Source organism: Pinus tabuliformis, chromosome 5_1 (assembly GCF_031772625.1).
Source record: "Pinus tabuliformis cultivar Carrire ecotype Pingquan chromosome 5_1, CPIR1, whole genome shotgun sequence".
Classification (NCBI taxonomy): domain Eukaryota; kingdom Viridiplantae; phylum Streptophyta; class Pinopsida; order Pinales; family Pinaceae; genus Pinus; species Pinus tabuliformis.
In genome coordinates this window covers 920,495,137-920,520,573 of record NC_142305.1, presented here as the reverse complement: position 1 = coordinate 920,520,573, position 25,437 = coordinate 920,495,137, and the positions used below count along the sequence as shown (strand labels likewise).

At 45.1% G+C, this 25,437-nt stretch overlaps 1 protein-coding gene across 1 annotated transcript in view; it reads right to left on the bottom strand.

The window, feature by feature from the left end:
• SULA (NAD(P)-binding Rossmann-fold superfamily protein) overlaps window positions 1-25,437 on the bottom strand; it is a 608,848-nt gene that overhangs the window by 157,540 nt on the left and 425,871 nt on the right. The window lies entirely within an intron of this gene.

Sequence of the window (25,437 nt, the reverse complement as noted above, 5' to 3'; positions counted from 1 at the left end):
TTAAATCTTCTGTGAATGATGAAATGTATGTCCATATAGAAAATGCTACAGATGCATGGTCTGCTTTGAAAGCTTTTAAAGACCTCTTTGATACTCAGCTTGAATCAAAGAAAGTTGACCTACAATTAAAATTGTTGCAACAAAAATTGGCTGAAGGAGGTGATGTTCTTGAATATATCTCAAGACTTAAGAATATTAGGAAAGAAATCATTAATGCTGGTTTTCCAGCAATAGATGATAGCTTTATGGTAACAATTGTAATTGCTGGACTTCCTTCTTCCTACATGCATTTTTTTGAGACTATACAATTAACTAGGAAATTAGAGAAACTAAATTTTGATGAGCTCTGTGAAATGTTGACCCAACATGATAAAACCTTTGGGAAGAAGAAGAAAGTTGGGGAAGATGTTTTTTTTCACAGAGGCCAGCACTAGTAAATCATCAGCAAACAGTTTTCGAGGCAGAGGCAGAGGCAGAGGGAATCAGAATCACGCAGCACAAAGTCGAGGTCGAAGTCAAAGCAGAGGAAACAACTTTAATAGAGGCAACAGTTCAGGAAGGAGTAATTTTCAAGGTAGAGGAAACAACCAAGGAAGAGGCCATTTTTAGGGACAAGGAAATAATAATCAAGGTAGAGGACAATCTCAACATAGAAGTCAACGTAGAGGCAGAGGACAATCTTCAAGAAGAGGAAGAGACTTAAGCCAAATTGTGTGTCAAAGATGTAATAAAGTTGGCCATTATGCTAAAGATTGTCGAACATCTCTTAATAAAATTCCCAAGTTTCAGCAACATTCAGCACAATTTTCAAATGATCAAGATGATGATAACTCAGAATACGTTTTTACTTCCTCGCCAGCATCACAATTTCCATCACATCTTAGAAGTGATTATGAAGATGCTTGGATCTTGGATTTTGGGGCAACCCAGCACATGACTTGTCGACGTGATTTTTTTTTGGAATTTTCAAGATTGCCAACTTAATTCCATTTTTCTTGCTGATGATACAAAACATACTCCTTATGGAAAAGGAGTAGTTAAATTTTTTCTCCTTGGCATTGGAGAAAAAATGATTTCCAATGTATGGTATGTACCAACTTTTAAGAAAAATTTGCTCTCTTTAGTCACGATTCGACAAGCAGGACATCAGGTGATTATGGAAGATGGTTTAGTCAAGATTAACTCAGTCAAACAGAGCTTGAAAACAGTGATGACAGGTTATGAAGATGGAAAACTATTACGGATGAAAGGGACAGTTATTCCAAGGCATTCTGATTTTGCAGGGGCAGTGACTACAGGTATTTCACCTGTAAGACTATGGCATGTAAGATATGGATATTTAAATTTTGAGAGTCTTTCTCAATTGCAAAAACAAAGAATGGTGAAAGGACTTCCCACTTTCAAAAGGGAAAATGCAAAATGTGAAGCTTGCATTTATGGCAAACAAATTTGAGAAAGTTTTCCAAGAAGTTCATGGCGTGCAAACAGGCGGCTACAACTAGTTCACATTGATGTTTGTGGACCACTACAAACTTCCTTTGGTGGTTGCAAATATTTCTTACTATTCATTGATGATTTCAGCAGAATGACTTCGGTTTACTTCTTGAAGAACAAGTCAGAAGCATTTGATAAATTTAAAATTTTTCGCCAACTTGTTGAAAATGAAGTCAAAGAAAAGATAGGTACTCTCAGGACGGATAAGGGGGGAGAATTCACTTCAAATGAATTCAAAACTTATTGCAGTGAACATGGCATAAGACGACATCTTACTAATGTTTACACTCCACAGCAAAATGGAGTAGTTGAAAGAATGAATCGCACCTTGTTATGAATGGCGAGATCCATGTTAACTTTCAAGAGGTTAAGTCCAACATATTGGGCAGAAGCAATTCATACAGCTGCCTACTTAAGAAACATATCTCCAACTGCTTCTTTAGACGGAATCACACCTTATGAAGCTTGGTTTGGCTTCAAACCTTGAGTTAAACATCTTAGAGTTTTTGGATCAGTATGTTATGCCTTAGTTCCGAAAGAAAAACGAACTAAGCTTGACTCAAGAAGTTTAAAATACACAATGATTGGCTATTCTGATGAGAAGAAAGGGTATCGACTTTTGACCAATGGAAAATTAATTGTGAGTAGGGATGTCATTTTTGATGAAACTGAGAGTAAGAGTGTTGAAGAAATCGAAAATCTTCTTAACAAGTTAGAAACTAAGGGAAGTAAAAGAAATGGAAAAATGCAAAGTCAACCAACTTCACCAAATTGGTATGAACTTGATTTTCCTTCCTCTGAAGATGAGGCATCCAGTCCATCTACATCAACAACATCATCTGGGTCTTCTAGCAGTTCATCCGCATCTCCAAGCAGCAGCAGTTCTTCTGACAGTGATTCTCCACACTCTTCAACTGAACGAAGAACATCAGTTTATATTAATCCTCTTTACAATGATGGAGATTCTACAGAAGTGCAAACAAGTGAGCACCAACTACCGAAATGGGCAGTTCAACTTTTGAAAGATGTAAAGCCTGATGAACGGAATAAAATAGGCACAAGAAGGGCACATAGAAGTGAAGGCAATGTTGCCTTGATAGCAAATGATTTTACTAAACCTTCCACATACAAAGAAGCAATAAAACATAAAGAATGGCAATAGGCTATGGTTGAAGAATATCAAGCAGTAATTGAAAACAACACGTGGAAACTTGTTGATTGTCCATCAAATGTTAAACCCATAGGATGCAAATGGGTTTACAGAATTAAGTATAATCAAAAGGGAGAACTTGAAAAGTATAAAGCACGACTTGTCGCAAAAGGTTTTGCGCAGCAAGAAGGCATTGATTATGAGGAAACTTTTGCTCCTACAGCTAAATGGAACACCATCCGATTAACACTTGCATTGGTCACTCAGAAAGGATGGAAAGTTCATCAAATGGATGTGAATTTGAAAAGTGCTTTCTCAACGGGGATGTACAGGAGGAAGTGTATATGACCCAACCGCCAGGGTTTGAAGTTGAAGGACAAGAACATAAAGTCTGCAAATTGATCAAGGCTTTATATGGATTAAAACAAGCTCCACGAGCTTGGCATGCAAAGATGGATGAATACCTTAAGAAAGTTGGTTTTCACCGAAGTGAATCTGATGATACTTTGTATGTGCGACAACAGGGAAAATATCTGGTAATTCTTGTTATGTATGTAGATGATTTGATCATTACTGGCAACCATGATGATCATATTGCACAGGTGAAAAAGGAGTTACATGCAAGTTTTAAGATGACAGATTTGGGATTACTTCACTACTATCTTGGAGTTGAAGTTTTCCAATGTCCACATCATATTTTCATTTCTCAGAGTAAGTACGCAACAGCGGTTCTTCAGAGATTTGGCATGCAGGATTGCAAGCCCGTTCTCACCCCCATGGAGCAAAACTTGAAACTTTCAAAATTTGAAGGGGGGGAAAGGTGGCTAGTACGACTTACAGACAGTTGATTGGCAGCTTGATTTATTTGACAAATACTCGTCCTGATCTATCTTATGCAATCAGTATTCTTTCACGCTTTATGCAGGAACCACGAGACAACCACTAGAATGCAGCGAAATGAGTTCTTTGATATATCCAAGGAACAAAAGATTTTGCTCTTCTTTACACAAAGACTAAAAATTTTGTACTTGGTGGATATTCCGATGCCGACTTTGCTGGAAGTATTGATGATCGAGCATCAACATCTGGTTATTTAATGAACATGGGGTTAGCAGTAGTATCTTGGAGTTGTAAGAAACAAGCTACAATGGTCACTTCTTCCGCAGAAGCAGAGTACATTTCAGCATGGGAAGCAGCATGTGAAATTGTTTGGTTGCGCCGAATTTTGTAGGACTTGCGCATTTCTCAGGCATAAGCTACATCATTATTCATTGATAGCCAGTCAGCCATCAAACTTGTCAAGAACCCAGTTTTTCATTCAAAGACAAAGCATGTGGACACCAAGTATCATCATATCTGATCTCTCATTGCCAAAGATGTCCTCAAGCCAGTTTATTGTCCTTCCGAAGATCAGATCTCCGACATTTCACGAAACCGCTTGGCAGAATAAAATTTACTAAGTTTAGGGATGAACTTGGTATCTGATGTAATGTATCTTTGGATCATAGGGGGGAATGTTAGATGATCCAAAAATAAAATCCTATCATAGGTTATAAATTTAGAATAAAATAATTACTAATTTAAGATATTAAATTAATAATTATTATTCTAGAATGTTTAATTATTTAGAATTAGTATATTGTTGTAACTAGATATGACTCTCCAAATGTGTCGTATCTTAGGCTCTATTTTAGGAGATTTGTTAGCTAGTTGGTTTGAATAGCATTTATTGTAAATGGACACTTGTTATTTAATAAGTGATCCATAATTAGAGGTAGTTAGGACACGGAACTTATAAATAGCTCATCGCAAGAGTGTTTCGATGTTCCGGTGTAAACTCTTGCAAAATCAAATTATGTAATTTTATTTTATTTATTTATTTATTTATTTTAATATAATTACGTGTCTGAGGACATTTCTGCCATTATACATTATTGTATGTTGCACTACTGTTATTTTTATCTCCTTGAGCTTCCCGGCTACTATACCACTAGTGTGTTTTTCTCCTATACTCTTAGACAGAGTCTAGAAAGGGCCAGGTAGCCTCCAGATCTCGTCCTCTTTTCAGAGGCGACATATCTGGTAAACGCCCTCCCAGTCCATCTCTGGTTGGAGTTTGCTTGTGTTTAAAGGATACCCATGATAAGGGATATTACAGTGGTATCAGAGCATAGATCTGGCTTAGCCTGTGGAGCTAGCAGTCTATGACACCGAGGGACAAGCCCTACCTCTATTACAAAGGTAGGAAATACAGAGATATTGAGCGTAGGTTGGAGAACACCTATGGAGAGGGAGACTGTGTTCGAGTGGTGGACACAGAACAGGAGGAGCTTGTGGTGAACACAAAACAGGAGGAGCCTGTGGTGGATGCAAAGCATGAGGATCTGATGGCAGATGAGGACGGGAAGAGATTTGCAGACATGCACCTCAAATCAGTGCAGGATCTGTCAAGGCAGATCGAGGTGATGGGGCAGAGATTCACGACGGTGGAAGTTAGACAGAGCGAGAACCCACGGGTTTTCCAGGTTGGTGAGGGATCGGGTACATCCCACCATTTGCCAGAGCAGGGTGCCACTCAGCGTGATACTACTCAACAGATGGCCTCACATGCCCCTACACGCTCTACCATGTCCACTTTCCTAGGAGCAGACATGGGGGCTGGAGCCCAGCAAGAGGCAGAGCCCGTTCATATGGGTGATTATTTTGCAGAGTACCAGGCCTATGGGCAAGAGTTCAGGGATGCTCTCTCATTCAGAGACTTTGTTCAGCTCCAGCGGGATAGTAGACCCCGCAACCATCACAGAAGATACCGACATTATAATGATGGAGACACCCACCACACAACTAGTAGATTCCACTTGCCTACGTTTGATGGCTCATCAAACAGTTCGGCAAAGTCTTGGGTGGAGAAGCTGGACATCTATTTCCAGCTTAACCAGATGTCGGAGACAGAGGCCATCAAGGTGGCGACAATACATTTGGATGGTGAGGCCCAAGACTGGTGGTTCCATCGGATGGTTACACTCGGACACTCCATAGTGATGACATATGCCGAGTTCACCAGGAGATTGATAGAGAGGTTTGACTTAGGGGATCCGGAACAACACTTTGTTGAGCTGACGAGGCTCAAACAGACCGGGAACCCAGAGACCTACATTGCAGACTTCTTGAGGGTTTCAGTGATGGTGCCAGATCTATCCGCGGCACGGAGGATCTACATGTTTGTTGAGGGGATAGCAGAGCCACTTTAGGGTCTAGTCAGATCCACTAGACTAGCCACACTCCAGGATGCTATTAGCAAGACCCGAGACTTACAGGATGCCTTACCCAGAACTCGGACACCTTACCCCCAGAGACAGGCTTTCCAACCTAAGGGGAAGGATGTGAGGATTCCGCCTCCAAATGGGAATCCAGGACGAGCCCAGATTGATGATGATGCCAGGAGGGAGCTGAGGAAGAAGTGGTTGTGCTTTACTTGTCAAGAATCGTGGGCATCGGGACATAGATGTGCTACTGGCAAAGCACATTTTATTGAGGTCTTCTCCGAGAGCAGCGGGAAAGAGGATGAGGAGGATGATGTGGAGGCAGGAGATAGTCGTGCCGCGCAGGACCCTTTGCCACCTCCACCACCAGCAGCAGGTGGTGCAACTTTTGCACCTATAGGAGGGGCCCTTGTAGCATTACGAGGAGTTCCCAAGTATTTGACACTGCACGTACGAGGGACAGTACGTGGCCAGCGAGTATTAGTTTTGGTTGACAGTGGGGCAACCCACAACTTCATCGATGCACAGATGGTTGAGCGGAGAGGTATACCGACATAAAGCTTCGATGGCTTTTCAGTTTTGGTCCCAGGAGATCAGACCATGGTGTGTGCTCGTTATGTCCCAAAGTTATCAGTGACGATGGGCACCTACACATTGACTGACCACTTTTTCGTGGTCAATATTCCGGACACCAACATAATACTGGGTGTTTAGTAGCTTATTACTCTAGGGAAGGTCATGATAGATTGGAAGGCCCTAGAGATGGAGTGGGATGATGAGAAGACACGGAGGCATGAGAAGATACAGGGACAACACACATGTCCGCCTCAGACTATTTTGGCTCATCGGATGGAGACAGTCTTCCGAAAGGGAGACGTAGTGTGGGCAGTGGAGCTGCGTGCATCAGAGGCACGGACTACAGGGCGGATGGTGCACCCAGAGATACAGTCCATCCTTGACCAGTATGCCACAGTGTTTGGGGAGATTCCACCGAGACAGCCATCGGACCGGGGGTTTGAGCACACCATTGAGCTTGAGCAGGGCATATAGGCAGTGATTACTACCCCCTATAGGCATCCCAAGGCCTATTGGGATGAGATTGAGCAGCATTCAAGAGTTGCTAGCTCTTGGGCACATTCGGTCGAGCACGAGTCCTTTCGCTTCTTCCGTGGTGATGGTGAAGAAGAAGGACAGCACATTGAGGATGTGCATTGACTACAGGGCCCTGAACAAAAAGACCCTGAAGAACAGGTACCCCATACCCAGGATTGATGAGTTGATGGATGAATTGATAGGAGCACGGTTCTTCTCAGAGATTGGTTTGAGATCTAGGTACCATTAGATTTGCGTGAGGGAGCAGGGCATTCCCAAGACTGCCTTCAGGTGTCACTATGGGCACTTTGAGTTTTTGGTGATGCCCTTCAGGCTACCAACGCCCCAGCTACATTCCAGTTCTGCATGAATCACATCTTCTGCAGTCACTTAAGGAAGTTTGTGTTGGTGTTCTTTGATGATATTCTCATTTACAGCAGGACTTGGGAGGAGCATCTCCAGCACATTGAGACAGTGTTGTGCATCTTGGAGGAGCAGCAATTCTATGCCAAGCTCTCCAAGTGTGAGTTTGGGTTGACGAAGATTGTGTACTTGGGACACATCATAGGGGTGGACGGAGTGAGAGTCCACGAGGAGAAGATCAGGGCCATCAGGGATTGGCCAGAGCCGAGGAACGTGACAGAACTTCGGGGATTCATTGGCATCTGTACTTACTACCGGAAGTTCATCAAGAGTTTCTCACAACTTGCTGCACCCTTGATAGATCTGACGAGGAAGGGGGCATTCAGTTGGTCGGATACAGTGGAGCAAGCCTTTGACAGGCTCAAGGAGGTTATGAGCAGTTGCCTAGTGCTTGTATTGCTGGAATTTTCGCAGCCATTTGTTTTGGAGTGCGATGCGTCAGGAGAGGGAATCGACGCAGTGTTGATGCAGGGAGGTCACCATATAGCCTTTGAGAGCCGGAAGCTCTTTCTGCATGAGAGGTTGTATTCTATATATGACAAGGAGATGTTGGCCATTATGCATGCATTGGCCAAATTCCGGCAGTGTTTAGTGGGTAACAAGTTTAGGATGAGGACTGATCACAACAACCTCAGGGTCTTTTTGGAGCAGACACAGCTACAAGAGAGGCAGCAGAAGTGGATCAGTAAGATCGAAGCGTATGACTTTGACATTGAGTATGTCAAGGGTAAGAACAATGTGGTAGTAGATGCCCTTGCATGTAGACCAGCCACGTTGTCTCTTATAAGCTCGAACACAGACTGGAGGGCTCGACTCTTAATAGAGTACACCAAGGACAGATTTACATGTGAGGTTCTGGATGGGCAGGTGGCGGATGACAGGTACAGGGTAGTCGATGAGATCATCTACTATAAGGACTGGATCTTCTTGACTAAGGGATCTCACCTCAAGAAGAAGATACTTCAGGCATCACATGATTCACCATTGGCTGGCCATCAGGGGTTTACCAAAACTTACAAGGCCATTAGAGAGAGGTTCTCATGGAAGGGCCTCAAGGAGGACGTAATCCAGCATATCTGCGAGTGCGATATTTGCTAGAGGAACAAGGGGTAGTGTAATATTCTTAACCCAGAATATTCCTCAAACCCCAGCAAAAACTCCAACCAAATATGTGCAAATGATATAATAACCCAGAAGTGATAAAATAACAGTGGAACAATATATAATAATGTAAACCGGAAATAACAGATACACAAGAAATGCAGCGTGAATGCTAAGCCATTTTATTATACTGAGCAATAAAATGAGTACAAGAGGTGATTAGACAGATGGCACCTCGACTTGCACAAGGCAAGTGAAGAAATACTCCCAGAATGACAAAGAATGGCCTCTTTGCGTGGATGCTACTGTTGTGCCGCTGCTGCTAGAAAACAAATGATAATTTGGGGCTGCTCCCCTCCTCAGAAAAAGCTGAAACTCTGAATTAGGGCTTTACTCAAGAAACCTAGAAAAACCCAAAAAGCTTTCCTGGAATGGTCGACCCTTGAAAAACACCCTCTTAGGGTTCTGCGCTGTTCCTCAATGCCCTGCGTTACCACTGAAGGAAACCCCTCTAAACACTGCCTGAAACCCTGGCAAAAATCCTCCAATGAGACAAGAGCTGGACCCCTGCTCAATCTCCCAGCATAACTCCACCTGCAAAACCCCAATCCAGCACTTCAACCAAAAAGAACTGCGTCCCTCTCCAAGTCCTGCGTAGTCCTCCAAAATGCTAATGAAACTGCTACTGGAATGCTGATAAAACTATTGCTGAAATACCGATGGAAATACCTTGCCTGAGCAGGCATTCGAAGTCCCCCGGGGCTAAGGGTGAGATCTCCGAACAAAGACACTCAATGCACTAAACAGTGCTGCAAACCAGCTAAACAGCTAGTGTGCTCAGAAGTCGAAGCGACTAGCTCAAATACACATAACTGAATGATCCACAATGAGGGGGCTCCTCTCTATTTTATAGCCTCTGCCCCTCACAATCCCTAGGCTCACCTCCTCCTGCGTGATTCCCTTTTTGCCATGTGTTCTTCCCTCCTACGCAATCCCTCCATGTGTCTGCGTGGGCCCCATTTCTGCATCCCCCCTTTGGCCCCCTTGGCTCCTCCTTAAGTCACAACGCTGTGCTACTAGGAAGTGACCTTTTATTCTTAAAGTGAGTTATGTCCCCCGTCCTCACTTTTTTATTTATAAATAACTATAGAAGGCAAAAATTGGGCAAAATCGAATATTCCAATTAGCCATGGCTAATTAGGAATATTACAGTCTCCCCCCAGCAAAATGTTGCTTGTCCTCAAGCAATTGAAGTGATGGATGCTGCAAAATCTTCTCACTCTCCCAAGTGGCATCCTCATCCGGCAAATTCTTCCACCTCACCAAGAATTCCCGGACCGTCCTGCTCTGCAGCTGCCTCTCCCTGGTATCAATGATGGCCTCCAGCTGCAATACCAAATGCCCCTCGTCATCCATGGGTGGTAGCTCATCTTTCACTGTTACCTGCTGCCCCAACGCCTTTTTCAGGCATGATACATGGAAAACGTTATGAATCTTGCTGCCTTGGGGCAGCTTCAACTCATATGCAACCTGTCCAACCGTGCATATCACCCTGTACAGCCCATAAAAGCGGGGCTTAAGCTTCTCAGCCCCCTTCTGTTTTAGTGACGACTGTCGGTATGGCTGTAACCGTAGGTAGACCATGTCCCCTACCTCGAACTGTCTCTCCACCCGACCCCTGTCGGCATACAGCTTCTGCTGGTTCTGTGTTATAGCCATGTTATCCTTGAGAGCTCGAAGAATACCCTGACTCTCCTGGATCCATATTTTGGCTCTGGGAGCCTTGTTATCACCAAACATCACGCCAACAAAAGATAAAGGATGATACCCATATAAAGCGTAGAATGGTGACATACCAATGGACATGTGATGTGAAGTATTGTAGCAGTACTCCCCTAGATGCAGCCACCTCAACCATGCTCGCTGCTACCCACTGACATAGTTACGCAAGTAGCCCTCCAGCCACTTGTTAACTATCTCTGTCTGCCCATCCATCTGTGGGTGATAACTGGTACTCGGTGTCAACTCCATCCCCACCAACTGGAAAAACCCCTGCCAAAACCTGCCCATGAAACGGTTGTCCCTATCACTAACGATGGTCTTAGGAAGACCATGTAGCCTGAAGATCTCTCTAAAGAACAACTCGGCCACTTGTGCTGCTGTATAGTGTTTGGATATGGCAAAAAAGTGTGTACTTTGTCAGTCGATCAACGATGACAAAGATGCAATCCTTGCCCTGTACCATGGGCAACCCTGTGATGAAGTCCATCGAAATACTCTCCCATTTCCCCTTCGGAATGGGAAGACGCTGCAATAATCCCGCAGGATGGCTCATCTCTCCCTTGTTCCTCTAGCAAACATCGCACTCTCGGATGTGCCGGAGTACGTCCTCCTCGAGGCCTTTCCATGAGAACCTCTCCCTAATGGCCCTGTAGGTTTTGGTAAACCCCTGATGTCCTGCCAATGGTGAATCATGTGATGCCTGGAGTATCTTCTTCTTGAGCTGAGACCCCTCAGTCAAGAAGTTCTGGTCCCTGTAATAGATGATCTCATCGACCACCTTATACCTGTCATCTGCCACCTCACATGCAAACCTGTCCTTGGAGTACTCTACTAAGAGTCGAGCCCTCTAGTCTGTATCCAAGCTCATAAGAGACAACGTGGCTAGTCTACGTGAAAGGACATCTGCTACCACGTTGTTTTTACCTTTGACATAATGTCAAAGTCATATGCTTGGATCTTGCTGATCCACTTTTGCTGCCTCTCCTGTAGCTGCTTCTGCTTCAAAAAGAACTTGAGGCTGTTGTGATCAGTCCTCACCCTGAACTTGTTACCCACCAGATACTGCCGGTACTTAGCCAATGCATGCATGATGGCCAGCATCTCCTTGTCGTATATAGAGTACAACCTCTCGTGTAGAAGGAGCTTCCGACTCTCAAAGGCTATAGGGTGACCTCCCTGCATCAACACTACGCTGATCCCCTCTCCCGACGCATCACACTCCAAAACAAAAGGTTGCGTAAAATTTGGCAACGCAAGCACTGGGCAGCTGCTCATAACCTCCTTGAGCCTGTCAAAGGCTCGCTGTGCTGTATCTGACCAACTCAAAGCCCCCTTCCTCGTCAAATCTGTCAGGGGTGCAGCAAGCTGTGAGAAACCTTTGACGAACTTCTGGTAGTAAGTACAAATGCTAATGAATCCTCGATGTTCCGTCACATTTCTCGGCTCCGGCCATTCTCTGATGGCCCTGATCTTCTCCTCGTGGACTCTCACTCCGTCCACTCCTATGAGGTGTCCAAGATACAACATCTCCGTCAACCCAAACTCACACTTGGAGAGTTTGGCATAGAACTGCTGCTCTTGTAAGATACGCAATACTGTCTCGATGTGTTGGAGATGCTCCTCCCAAGTCCTATTGTAAATGAGAATATCATTGAAGAATACCAACACAAACTTCCTCAAGTGACTACGGAAGATGTGATTCATGCAGGACTGAAATGTAGCTGGGGCGTTGGTTAGCCCAAAAGGCATAACCAAGAACTCAAAGTGCCCATAGTGACACCCGAAGGCGGTCTTGGGAATGTCCTTCTCCCTCACACGAATTTGATGATACCCCGATCTCAAATCAATCTTTGAGAAGAAACGTGCCCCTCTCAACTCGTCCATCAACTCATCGATCCTGGGTATGGGGTACCTTTTCTTTAGGGTCTTCTTGTTCAAGGCCCTGTAGTCAATGCACATCCTCAGCGTATCGTCCTTCTTCTTCACCAACACCACAGAAGAAGCAAAAGGACTCGTGCTCGGTCGAATGTGCCCAAGAACCAACAACTCCTGGATAGCCCGCTCAATCTCATCCCGATAGGCCTTGGGGTGCCTATAGGGGGTGGTGATCACTACCTGGATGACCTGCTCAAGCTCGATAGTGTGTTAAACCCCCCGATCCGGTGGCTGTCCTGGTGGAATCTCTCCAAACACTATGGCATACCGATCGAGGATGGATTGGATCTCTAGATGTACCGTTTGCCCTGTAGTCCCTGCCTCTGATGCACGCAGCTCCACTACCCACTCTATGTCTCCCTTCCGGAAGACTGCCTCCATCCGATGAGCCGACACAGTCTGAGGCGGATATGTGTGCTGTCCCCGTATCTTCTCATGCCTCCCTATCTTCTCATCATCCCACTCCATCTCTAGGGTCTTCTAATCCGTCATGACCTTCCCTAGAGTAATAAGCCACTGAACACCCAGTATCATGTTGGTGTCCGGAATATCGACCACGAAAAAGTGGTCAGACAATGTGTAGGTGCCCATCGTCACTGAAAGCTCTAGGACATAACGAGCACACGTCATGGTCTGATCTCCTGGGACCAATACTGAAAACCCATCGAAGCTCTCTGTCGGAATAACTCTCCGCTCAACCATCTGTGCATCGATGAAGTTGTGGGTTACCCCACTGTCAACCAAAACTGATACACGCTGGCCACATATTATCCCTCGTACGCATAGTGTCAGATACTTGGGGACTCCTCGCAACGCTCCAAGGGCCCCTCTGGTGGGTGCAAAAGATGCATCACCTACTGCTGGTGGTAGAGGTGGCAAAGGCCCCTATATGGCATGGCTATCTCCTGTCTCCACATCCTCCTCGTCATCCTCTTCTCCACTGCTCTCGAAGAAGACCTCAATAAAATGTGCTTTGCCAGCAGCACATCTATGTCCTGGTGCCCAGGGCTCCTGACAGGTGAAGCACAACCGCTTCTTCTTCAGCTCCCTCCTGGCATCGTCATCAAGCTGTACTCGTCCTGGATTCCCCTTTGGAGGAGGAATCCTCACATCCTTCCCTTTAGACTGAAAAGTCTGTCTCTGGGGGTAAGGTGTCCAGGTCTTGGGTAAAACATCCTGTAAGTCCCAGGTCCTACTGATAGCATCCTGGAGTGTGGCTGGTTTAGTGGATCGGACTAAATCCCGAAGTGGCTCTGCTAACCCCTCAACATACATATAGACCCCCCGCGCCCTGGATAGGTCGGCACCATCACGGAGACCCTCAAGAAATTTGCAATGTAGGTCTCTGGGCTCCCTGTCTGTTTGAGCCTTGTCAGCTTGACAAAATGCTGCTTTGGATCCCTCTGGTCAAATCACTCCATCAATCTCTTGGTAAACTCAGCATATGTTGTCACTGTAGAGTGCCCGAGTGTAACCATCCCACGAAACCACCAATCCTAGGCCTCGCCATCCAAATGCAATGTTGCCACCTTGAGGGCCTCTGCCTCCGACATCTAGTTAAGCTGGAAATAAATGTCCAGCTTCTCCACCCAAGACTTTGCCAAACTGTTTGATGAGCCATCAAATGTAGGCAAGTGGAAACGACTCGCTACATGGTGGGTATCGCCATCATGGTAACGCCGGTACCCCCTGTGATGGTCGCGGGGTCTGCTATCCCGCTGGAGCTGAACAAAATCTCTGAATGAGAGGGCTTCCCTGAACTCCTGCCCATAGGCTTGGTACTCTGCACAATAATCGCCCATATGTCCAGGCTCTGCCTCCTATTGGGCTACGACTCCCGTGTCTGCTCCTAAGACCTGCTGCGCAGTATCACGCTGCTCTGGCAAATGATGGGATGCACCTGATCCCTCACCAACCTAAAAAACTCGTGGGCTCTCACGCTATCTCGCCTGTATTGCCGTGAATCTCTGCCTCATCACCTCAATCTACCTCAACAGATCTTGCACTGATTTGAGGAGCATATCCGCAAATCTCTTCCTATCCTCTTCAGCCATCTGTTCTGCATCCACCACTAGCTCTCTCTATTCTGCGTCTACCACAGGCTCCACCTGTTCTGCGTCCACCACAGGAACACAATCCCCCTCCCCGTGGGTATTCTCCAACCTACGTCCAGTGTCTTTGTACCTCCTACCTCTGTAACAAATGTAGGGTTTTTCCCCTGGTGTCATAGATTGCTAGCTCCACAAGCTGAGCCAGATCTATGCTCTGATACCACTGTAATATTCCTAACCCAGAATATTCGTCAAACCCCAGCAAAAACTCCAACCAAATATGTGCAAATGATACAATAACCCAGAAGTGATAAAATAACAGTGGAACAGTATATAATAATGTAAACCAGAAATATAAGCAGATACACAACAAATGCAGCGAGAAATACTAAGCCATTTTATTATACTGAGCAATAAAATGAGTAGAAGAGGTGATTAGACAGATGGCACCTTGACTTGCACAAGGCAAGTGAAGAAATACTCTCAGAATGACAAGAATGGCCTCTTTGCGTGGATGTTGTTGTTGTGCCACTGCTGTTGCTAGAAAAATAATGATGATTTGGGGCTGCTCCCCTCCTCGGAAAAAGCTGAAGCTATGGATTCGGGCTCTACTCAAGAAACCCAGAAAAACCCAGAAAGCTTTCCTGGAATGGCCAACCCCTGAAAAACACCCTCTTGGGGTTCTGCGCAGTTCCTCAATGCTCTGCGCTGCCATTGAAGGAAACCCCTCTAAACTCTGCCTAAAACACTGCCTGAAACCCTGCCAAAATCCTCCAATGAGACAAGAGTTGGACCCCTGCTCAATCTCCCAGCATAACTCCACCTGCAAAACCCCAATCCAGCACTTCAACCAAAAAGAACTGCGTCCCTCTCTAAGTGCTGCGCAGTCTCCAAAATGTTGATGAAACTGCTACTAGAATGCTGATAAAACTACTGCTGAAATACCGATGGAAATACCTTGCCTAAGCAGGCACTCGAAGTCCCCTGGGGCTAAGGGTGAGATCTTTGAACGGAGACACTCAATGCACTAAACAGTGCTGCAAACTAGCTAAATAGCCAACATGCTCAGAAGTCGAAGCGACTAGCTCAAATGCACATAACTGAATGATCCAAAATGAGGGGGCTCCTCTCTATTTTATAGCCTCTGCCTCTCACAATCCCTAGGCTCACCTCCTCCTAAGTGATTCCCCTCTTGCCATGTGTTCTTCCCTCCTGCGTAGTCCCTCCATGTGTCTGCATGGGCCCCATTTCTGCGTCCCCCTTTGGCCCCCTTGGCTCCTCCTTAAGTCAGAACGTTGTGCTACTAGGAAGTGACTTTGTATTCTTAAAGTGAGTTTTGTCCCCCGTCCTCACTTTTTTATTTATAAATAACTATAGAAGGCAAAAATTGGGCAAAATCGAATATTCCAATTAGCCATGGCTAATTAGGAATATTACAGGGAGATGAGCCATACCGCAGGATTATTGCAGCCTCTTCCCATTCCGAAGGGGAAATGGGAGTGTATTTCGATGGACTTTGTTAGCGCTCGAATCTGGCCTCAGGCTGAAGAAGGCAAAATCCAAGGCAACATCAAACCACTTAGCCTCGTAGCTAGCCCTACGAGGACAGGAGAGGGCTCTCTCCGGGTCTATCTCGGCAAAGATCTTCAAAGGGCAGAGATAACCAATAAAGAACACTGATTTTAGGCTAGTAAACTGATAGAGAAGGTTTGATTTCAGATTTTTAGGGTTTTGGTGGAAAACAGGGGGAAAGCAATTTTGGGTGCGGGGATGGGACACAGCTTTTGCAGAGGTCTTTTTGGGGCAAGGTAGGAGACTGTCTTGATGCCTTTGAAAGAGTTGGGTGGATAGGAATGACTGGTGAGGAGCTAAGGAGAGCAAGAAATCACCATGAGTTCTCCTTAAACAGATGAAAACATTGATATTAAGCAAACTTAAAGGCAGAGCATAACAATCATGAATTCTACCTTATCACTTCATTTGCCTAATTTGCAGAAGGAAAAGTGAGAAAATGATACACATAATAAAACTTACAAGTACATAAGAGAAGCTCACCATCAACACAAGTAACCACAGGAATCCCAAAGAGGGCTGCAAAACCCTGGTCTTTGCTTTACCAAAATTGCAGAGATACAAAGTGTAATACAATAGAAGCTTATCCCTCAAGAGTCCAACCATGAAAATGACTAAGAAAGTACATAATATAGGCAAGCTAACACACTTCCTTGCCTCTAGGGGTCGAGCTCATCATCCTAGGAGCTGTTTCAACCAATTCTAAACTGAGCACTACAATCTAGGCAGTCAAAACAACTTGCCTCTATAAGCTAGGAAACCAATTCATTCATTAATTTTTTGCCATTTTATGAATGAATCTTCTAGAATAGGTTAAAAAGTGTCATGCCAACATAAAATTACATCAATTACATCAAGGAGGATGAAAAATCACTCCAAAAAGTCAAAACTAGTCAAATCTGCGTTTTGCTGAGCTGTAGGTGAAAATCTGGCAAATTTCCCTGATGCGTAGCGCCCCAATTCTCTACGCGTAGCGCGCCTTTGAGCCAACTTTTGAGGCACTTCCCGATATCCAAATGAGGCAAAAGTAGGCTTGTTGGAAAGGTCTGGATGTCTACTTTCCAACCCAAGTGGAATTTCTCAATTTGGTGTCCATTTGCCCCTCAAAAATTGCAATCTCCCAAGACTGCTTCCTGTGTCCAAAAAGTGGCAGAAAGTCATTTTTTGCATGTTTTTTGACCTTCTGAGGGCTCAAAACCTGATGAAATGTCTTGGCAATTGCTGAGCAAGTGTAATTTGTCATGACAAATCCAAAAATGCTGAGTTTTTGAGAAATGGACTTGCCCATCTTCAGGGTAGCGCGCGGCGCGCTACGCGTTGAGGGCAAAAACCTGTTTTTTGACCAAAAAAATTCAAGAAGGACCAAAATTGCTCCAAATTCTCTGAAATTTGAGCTGAAGGTGTGCCATTTAGTGCCAGGCTCCTTCAAGGAAGCCTCAGCCAAACTATGAAGGGGATCGGGCCTTTTTCTCCGTTTTAGTGCCTTGGCCAACCGTCCTTTGAGTACCTTCATTCTTGCTTTACACACATGCATTCGAGCCCAATAGTGATTCTTCATGTGTCGGAGCATGTCCTTTTCTCTGTTTTCCTTGGCCAGCAACTTCTCCAAATGAGTATTGACCCGGATGAGCATAGCCTCTCGCTCAATGGGTGTCAAATCACCGGGTCTCTTGCGAGCCAAGTTGCGGTCTTCATGGATCCTCCGCAACTCATCAAGAGTGTGCTCATCCTCTAGTTGCTTGTTGCGCTGCTCTAAGTAGGTGATTGTCCAATTTGCCATTTCCAACTTCTGCTGCAACAAGCGATTTTTAGCCTTTTGTTGCTGAATGATCTCCTTTAGCTCCGAGCTAAGAGAACTGATGTCAAGGTCAATAATGTCAATGTTTGGATCACCTGACAGTCCCTCCTCAATCATGGGTTGCTTGCCTCTCTCCGGTACCTGTGCTGCTGTCGAAAGCAAGGCCCCTTCCACATGAGGTGGAGATAACACTCGCTGTGCTGATGAAGAAGGCGAGACCCCTTTCACCTGGTGTGAAGATAATACTCGCCGTGCAAATGCAAATAAGGCCCTGTGGCCTCTCTGATATGTAACAAATGGAGGGGAGCTGACATGCTCGGGCTCTGGAATGTCAAACTGATGTGAAGGCCCTCCCTCATCACAGACAACCTCAGGAGGTGGTTGTGGCACTGTGAACAAGTCACGAGAAATGAAATCCTCCCATGGAATACCCTGTTGTGCCAACTGATGCATGACCACAATCTTGATCAGTGCATAAGGATAGATGCTCTTGTGTTGCTGTGCTGGGCTATTTCTTTGCACCAAGGGCACCATCCTCTCTATATTTCGGCACATGAAGAATGGAATGTTCATCATTCATACCCGTGTGAAATGCATCAACAAACGGATATGGTACGAATATAAACGTGAAAATCTGCCCTCGCAAGTGAAATAGCGAATGATGATCCTCATCAAAGGTGCATACTCGTCTCTTAAGAATCTGAAGGGAAAAACAGCAGTTAGGTGCCTCATATATACAGGTTTGATATATGGCTCATAATGAAATCTGTCCAACTGCTGGCGCTTGTTCCACTCTTCTCCAATATTGGGTATCCCTGTTGCTTGAGCAACAATCTCAGGTGACAATGTGAAGTCCACTCCTGCAAGATTCACATGCCCATTGTGCAAATGTAGGACAAACAAGCGGACCAATTCCCTGTGGTGTTGAATTTGGGAGATTCTCTCGCAATATTCATAACATGATTGGTATCGGAAACATGTCACTGCAAGTGGACAAGCTTGTAGATAAGCCAAAGAGGTGGGCTCCTCCCTGACATGCTGACCACCTTTACCACCCCTGTGATGCCTCCTTGGCACCTCTACCTCTGGTGTTGATTCACGGTCATCACTTTGCTCATAATCTGTTTCGGTTTCTGACATGGTTTTGGAGGCAAGTGACTGAAAAATAATGCTGACTATGCACCCAATGAACTGTTGTTTTGACTTGTTTAAATGCTGTTACCAAGGGGACAATGGGAAATGTTAGGGAAAAGGGAACATTGAGGGGATTAGGGAAAACAAATGTGAAAGGAAATTTTAGGAAAGGAACATGGAACATATACAATCATAATTTGTGGGATTTTAATGGGAAGTATGGTTTAGGAAATTTACATAGGGTTTTAGGAATTAGTAGGGTTTAGGGATTTTAATGATTTTTAATAGGGAAATTATATGATTGCATGGAAAAATGGCAAGGAAAATGGTGATGAAAATATGGGAAAGAGGAATGGAAAATGGGTAACCTTGGGCAGCAAATTTCAATGAAACCCTAGCACATTTACATTTTTAAATTTTGACACAGCAAGGTAGGGTTTTTACTCCATATTAGCATGGCATTTTTTGCATGTTCATTGCTCATTCATCTTAGCCAAACCAAAATCACCATGGATTAGAGGCCTACCTGAAAAGATTTTGAGAGAGAAGTAGTTTTGGTGGCTTGCTGGCGATTTCCTGAGCAAGAAACCCTACACGTAGCGCGCCCAACCTGATGCGTAGTGCGCCTCCAACGCGTAGCGCCTGAGTTAATTTGCACTGGAAAATGCGCGCTGATGCGTAGCGCGCCCCCAACGCGTAGCGCACCTCCTCTGATGCGTAGCGCGCCGCTGTAATTGCCCAATTCGCCCAATGAACTTTGAAATCGACTTGACAAGTATTCTCTTGAAGTGTTGAGAGGCAAATGAGTTACCAATGAGGAGGGAAGGGCTTTTATAGGCTCACTTTTGAATTTAATTTGCCCAAAACCCACTTTATAATGTTTTTGAAAAGACACTTTTTTGAATTAATTGCTGCTGACTTCTGGTTTCCTTTTTCCAAAATAAATTGGTTGAAATGATGATTTCTCTTGAAAATTTTTGCAGGGATAGCTTCTGAGATGTCTTGGCAAAGTAGACCAAGGCTGCATGCCAACTTTCGGAGAATTTGAACTTTTTACAAATTTTTACAAAAATGAGATAATGACCTTTGTCTTCAAAAACAGGGTTTTTGAAAACAAGGTAAAAATTAGCTGTACAATGATAAGAGTTATTAAAATGATGCTTTATGACGGACATCCCTCTGGCCTGCTTGTCCTTTATGACATCTCAAGAAAAAGCTTGACTCAACCATAGACCTAAGACCTTGACATTTAAAACAGGGAAATGACCTTGTGAAGATTTTATTTACTCAAGAAAACATGATACAGCAGTGCCAAACAAGAGGGTAATAAAAGACATAAGCTTCTCCACCAGGGTTATGGCATGCCTAACGGGATGCAACATGATCACACTGATGAGACACCTAATTATGAAATGCAAAGAGTTTTGATCTCTGGTGGAGGGCTACTAGACCGACTCTAACAGACTTCATCACAGGGTTGCCCATGGTGTAGGGCAAGGATTGTATCTTTGTCGTCGTTGATCGACTGATAAAGTACGCGCACTTTTTCGCCATACCTGCAAACTAAACAGCAGCGCAGGTGGCCGGGCTGTTCTTCAGAGAGGTCTTCAAGCTACATGGTCTTCCTAAGACCATCATCAGTGACAAGGACAGTCGTTTCATGGGTGGGTTTTGGCAGGAGCTTTTCCAATTGGTGGGGACAGTGTTGACACCGAGTACCAGCTATCACCCACAGACAGATGGGTAGACAGAGATAGTGAACAAGTGGCTGGAGGGCTACTTGCGTAACTATGTCAGTGGGCAACAACGATCATGGCTAAAGTGGCTGCATCTAGGGGAGTACTACTAAAACACTGCACATCACATGTCCATTGGTATGTCACCATTCTATGCTTTGTATGGATATCATCCTTTATCTTTTGCTGACGTGATGTTTGGTGCTAGCAAGGCTCCGAGAGCCAAGATTTGGATCCAAGAGAGTCAGGATATCCTCCGAGCTCTCAAGGATAATATGGTTACAGCACAGAACCAGTAGAAGTTGTATGCTGACAGGGGTTGGGTGGAGAGACAGTTTGAGGTAGGGGACTTGGTCTACCTACGATTATAGCCATACCGACAATCGTCACTGAACCAGAAGGGAGCTGAGAAGCTCAAGCCTCGCTTTTATGGGCCATATAGGGTGATATGCAGGATCAGACAGGTTGGGTATGAATTGGAGTTGCCCCAAGGCAGCAAGATTCATAACATTTTTCATGTATCATGCCTAAAGAAGACATTGGGGCAGCAGGTGACAATGACAGATGAGCTACCACCCACGGATGATGAGGGGTATTTGGTGTTGCAGCCAGAGGCTATTATTGATACCCGAGAGAGGCAGCTGTGGAGCAGGATGGTCTAGGAATTCTTCGGGAGGTGGAAGAATTTACCGAATGAGGATGCCACTTGGGAGAGTGAGAAAATTTTGTAGCATCCATCACTTCAGTTGCTTGAGGACAAGCAACATTTTGCCGAGGGAGACTGTAATATTCCTAATTAGCCATGGCTAATTGGAATATTCGATTTTGCTCAATTTTGCCTTCTATAGTTATTTATAAATAAAAAGGTGAGGAAAGGGGGACATAACTCACTTTTTGAATAAAGTCACTCCCTAGTAACACAACGTTGTAACTTAAAAAGGGAGCCAAGGGGGCCAAAGGACCACGTGGAAAAAGGGGCCCACGTAGACACTTGGAGGGGTTGCGCAGATGGAGAAGGAGCACGTGGCAAGAGAGAGGCTACATTGGAGGAGGTGGGCCTTAGGTTTTGAGAGAGGCCAACGCTATAAAGGAGAGAGGAGCCTCCTCATTTGGGCATTAGATTATGTTGCATTTGAGCTAGTCACTTCAACTTAGAGCACGTTGGCTGTTTAGCCTGTCTGCAGCACTGTTTAGTGCATTGAGTGTCTCTGTTCGAAGATCTCACCCTTAGCCCCGGGGGACTTCGAGTGCCTGCTCGGGCAAGGTAGTTTCATCAATATTTTGCAAGACGAGTGATCTCTGGAGTTGAGGAGGGACTGAGCATTTTGATGACTGCGCAGTCTTGAGAGGGGAGGACGCAGTCTCTTTTGGTAGGAGCTCCGAATTGGGTTTATGTGGAGGATTTGAGTTTGGAGATTGAGTAAGGGATCAACCCTTGCATATTGGAAGATTTTGGCAGAGTCTCGGGTAGAGTTTTGGAGGATTCTCTTCAGGGGCAGCGCAGAGCCTTGAGGGATAGTGTAGATCCTCAAGGGGGTGATTTTCGGGGGTCAGCTATTTTAGAAAAGCTTTCTGGGTTTTTCAGGGTTTATTGAGCAGAGGCTGATTCCAGAGTTTCAACATTTTCTGAGGAGGGGAACAGCCCCAAACCCTCACTTGATTCTAGCAGTGGCAGCAACACAGCAGTTCTCCGGCAGCTTGGACGCAATTTAGAGAGAGGCCATTTTCCTACCGTTCTGAGCGTATTTCTTCACTTGCCTTGTGCAAGTCGAGGTGCTATCTTTCTGATCACCTCTTGTACTCTTTCCATTACTCAATATAATAAAATGGCTTAGCATTTCTCTCTACATTTCTCGAGTATTTGTTTATATTCCATGTATACTTTATTGTATGTTGCACTACTGTTATTTTTATCTCCTTGAGATTCCCGGCTACTATACCACTTGTGTGTTTTTCTCTTATACTCTTAGATAGAGTCTGGAAAGGGCCAGGTAGCCTCCAGATCTCGTCCTCTTTCCAGAGGTGACATATCTGGTAAACGCCCTCCCAGTCCATCTCTGGTTGGAGTTTGCTTGTGTTTAAGGGATACCCCTGATAAGGGATATTACACCAGGACATTATGCCCGTGATTGTACGAATCCAGCACGACCATCATGTCTGTATTGTACCTTGTTTGATCACGAGACGGAGGATTGTCCTAAGCTGATAGCTAGGCCGTGCGACAAGGAAGCGCTACAACCTCCCCCGACTTAGAACCTACAAATGATGAGGTCTGAGCCGCGCGAGGAAGATCCAAATGTGAACATTGTGCTCTGAAGTGGAATTACGACAGGAGATGATAAAGGCAAACAACCCGAAGATAGTACTTGGGTTCGCAAGGCTCCGACGAAAGAAACAGAGTTTGATTTGGAGCGCACTAAGGAAACCTTCATGGAAGCTAAGAAGAGCTTCGTTGATGCCTCCACTTCAGGAAGCAAAGATAGATTGGAGCTGGAAATGGACCCATCTATGCTTACAACGTTCCTAGAAACATGCATGAAGCTACTGCGCGACAGTAAGGCTGTAAAGGGATTGTAGGAACTCATTAACAGATGCGCTGGGACCGCGCCAGGAGAGCCACATGTAGTCCGAAAGATTGGAAAGCATGCGACAAGGACGGGAAGAGAAATGAGGTTGGCTGTGCAGATTGGAGAATATGAGATGGACCAAGTAATACTGGACCTAGGATTGGGCGCAAACGTTCTGCCGAAGCAGATATGGGAGCGCATGGGAAGGTCTATGCTGCAATGGTCTCCTATCCAGCTACGAATGGCGAACCAGCGAAAGATAATACCTATGGGGAGATTGCAGGGAATCACCGTGGATATTGAAGGGGCAAGTGCACTAGCAGACTTTGAAGTGATAGAGATTGTTGATGATAGCAATCCCTACTCCGCGCTCTTAGGAATCGATTGGGCCATTGACATGAACGGGGTGATTAATCTGAAGAAGCGCAAGATGATTTTTGAGAAAAAGTCTTTGCGCGTAGTCGTACCTTTGGAACTTGCAGAAGGATCGCGCTACACAGAGCCGGTGCGCGACTATGAAAGCGACAACGATTTGGACTGCATCTACAAGATAACTATGCGAGAGCAATACTGGGTAAATCCCAACGCGAATGGACAAATCTCATGGGAGCCCAAAAGCTCCTGTACGTTGAATTCAGATGAAGAGATAAGGCGATGGCAGAACCGATTACACGAGGTAACCACGCGGAACTGTAACATGATGACAAGATCGTTGCGCTGCGTATCGACAGAAATGAGAGATTTGCCTACTTATGACGGATTAGATGAGGTAGATGCTTTCTTGGATAGATTTGAGAGAGAGGTGCCGGAAAAACAACGTTTCGAAGTTTTGAAGTGGGTACTCGCTACGCCCACAAGGTGGTGGGGTATGCACCAAGGAAGCTTTGAGGACTGGCGCGAATGCAAGAGAATGATGTGCATGCATTTTGGGAAGCCTAAGATGCAACTAACAGATAAATACAATGTACGGGATGGTCTGCGCACGCATTTGTCTAGGTTAGAATAGGCATATGGTAAACAACCTGCGCTGATGCACATGGACTTCGCATTGGGGAACACGGTCAATAAGCATGTGTTGGGGGGGCAATTGCGTGAACGGTCCCTTAAGTTGGAACGACAGAGTGTGGAAAGACCAAGTGTGTAGAAGGTTACCCACAAAAGCATTTAACGAAGTGTGCGAAGCACTGAACAGGGTATATAATGCGCAAGGACGTGATTGGGACCTGTGCGTACCGGCAATTTTGTGGGCTTTGTGGGCTTATAGGACAACATGCAAGAAACTAACGGGACAAATGCCTTCTAGGCTGGCCTATGGAGCAAACACTATAACACCGATGGAGTATATTATGCCTAGTCCGCGCATAGTAGTGCCCGTGGATATGACGATTCATGAAGCCTTGGAAGAAGGGATCATGCAGCTGAACGAAGAAGAACGCTTGGGACCTGATGAAGAGATCCAACAAGGTAATCTTAGGCTCCAAGAACTCATGAATGAAAGAACTCGGTTAAGGGAGAAAAGCGCTCTCGTGGAAGCAGAAGTCAAGAAGCTTGAGGAAGGAATAAAGAAGGATTTTCTCAATAAGAAAATTGTGGTAATAAAACAGGATGTGCACGATTACGTTGACAAATTTGGGGACTACCACCGAGAGTTGATCAACTTGATGCCTTGGATTGGACCGTATATTACTAGAGGGATCACCGATGGTGGCACGATGTAGATGGTGAAGTGCACAACACAGACAATAAAGGTAAAAGGCGGATTTTTCCTAGGAAAAGTGAATGACGGTCGGTTGAAGCCGTATACAGGTGGCCCAACCACTTGACTAGCCGTGGGAAGCACAGTATTAGTGCTCCAGATAGTTGAAAGGAGGCATGGGATTATAAACTACTTTGCCCGAGAGCTGCGCGATGTCAGGGCTGCGCGCAAGAGCAAAGTGTCACGGGGTCCGCGACAGCGCAAAGGTAGCTGCATTGCCACACGAATTGGTTGGAAAGTGACCGTTATAGTCACTATTCACGATGTGATGCATGGTTTGAGACCAAATGGAGCAGGCGACATGCAATTAAGATGAGCTTTATGGGCAAGATTTGGGAAACTCTGCTGCCAAGGGAGCATTAATGGACCGGATTTGGGGGGAACGATTGAATTTGAATTCAAAAGGCACTATAAATTGCAAAGGGCTGCCCAGCAAACAACACTTGGTTATTTGAGAATTGAGTTATCATGCACCCAGAGTATTCTGAATCGAGACTTGTTTAACCTGTTGAGAGCGTTGTTTGAGCACCCGGTTGAGCAGTTGAGAGATTTCTGGACAAAAAAAATGGCAGCGTCTGAAGAA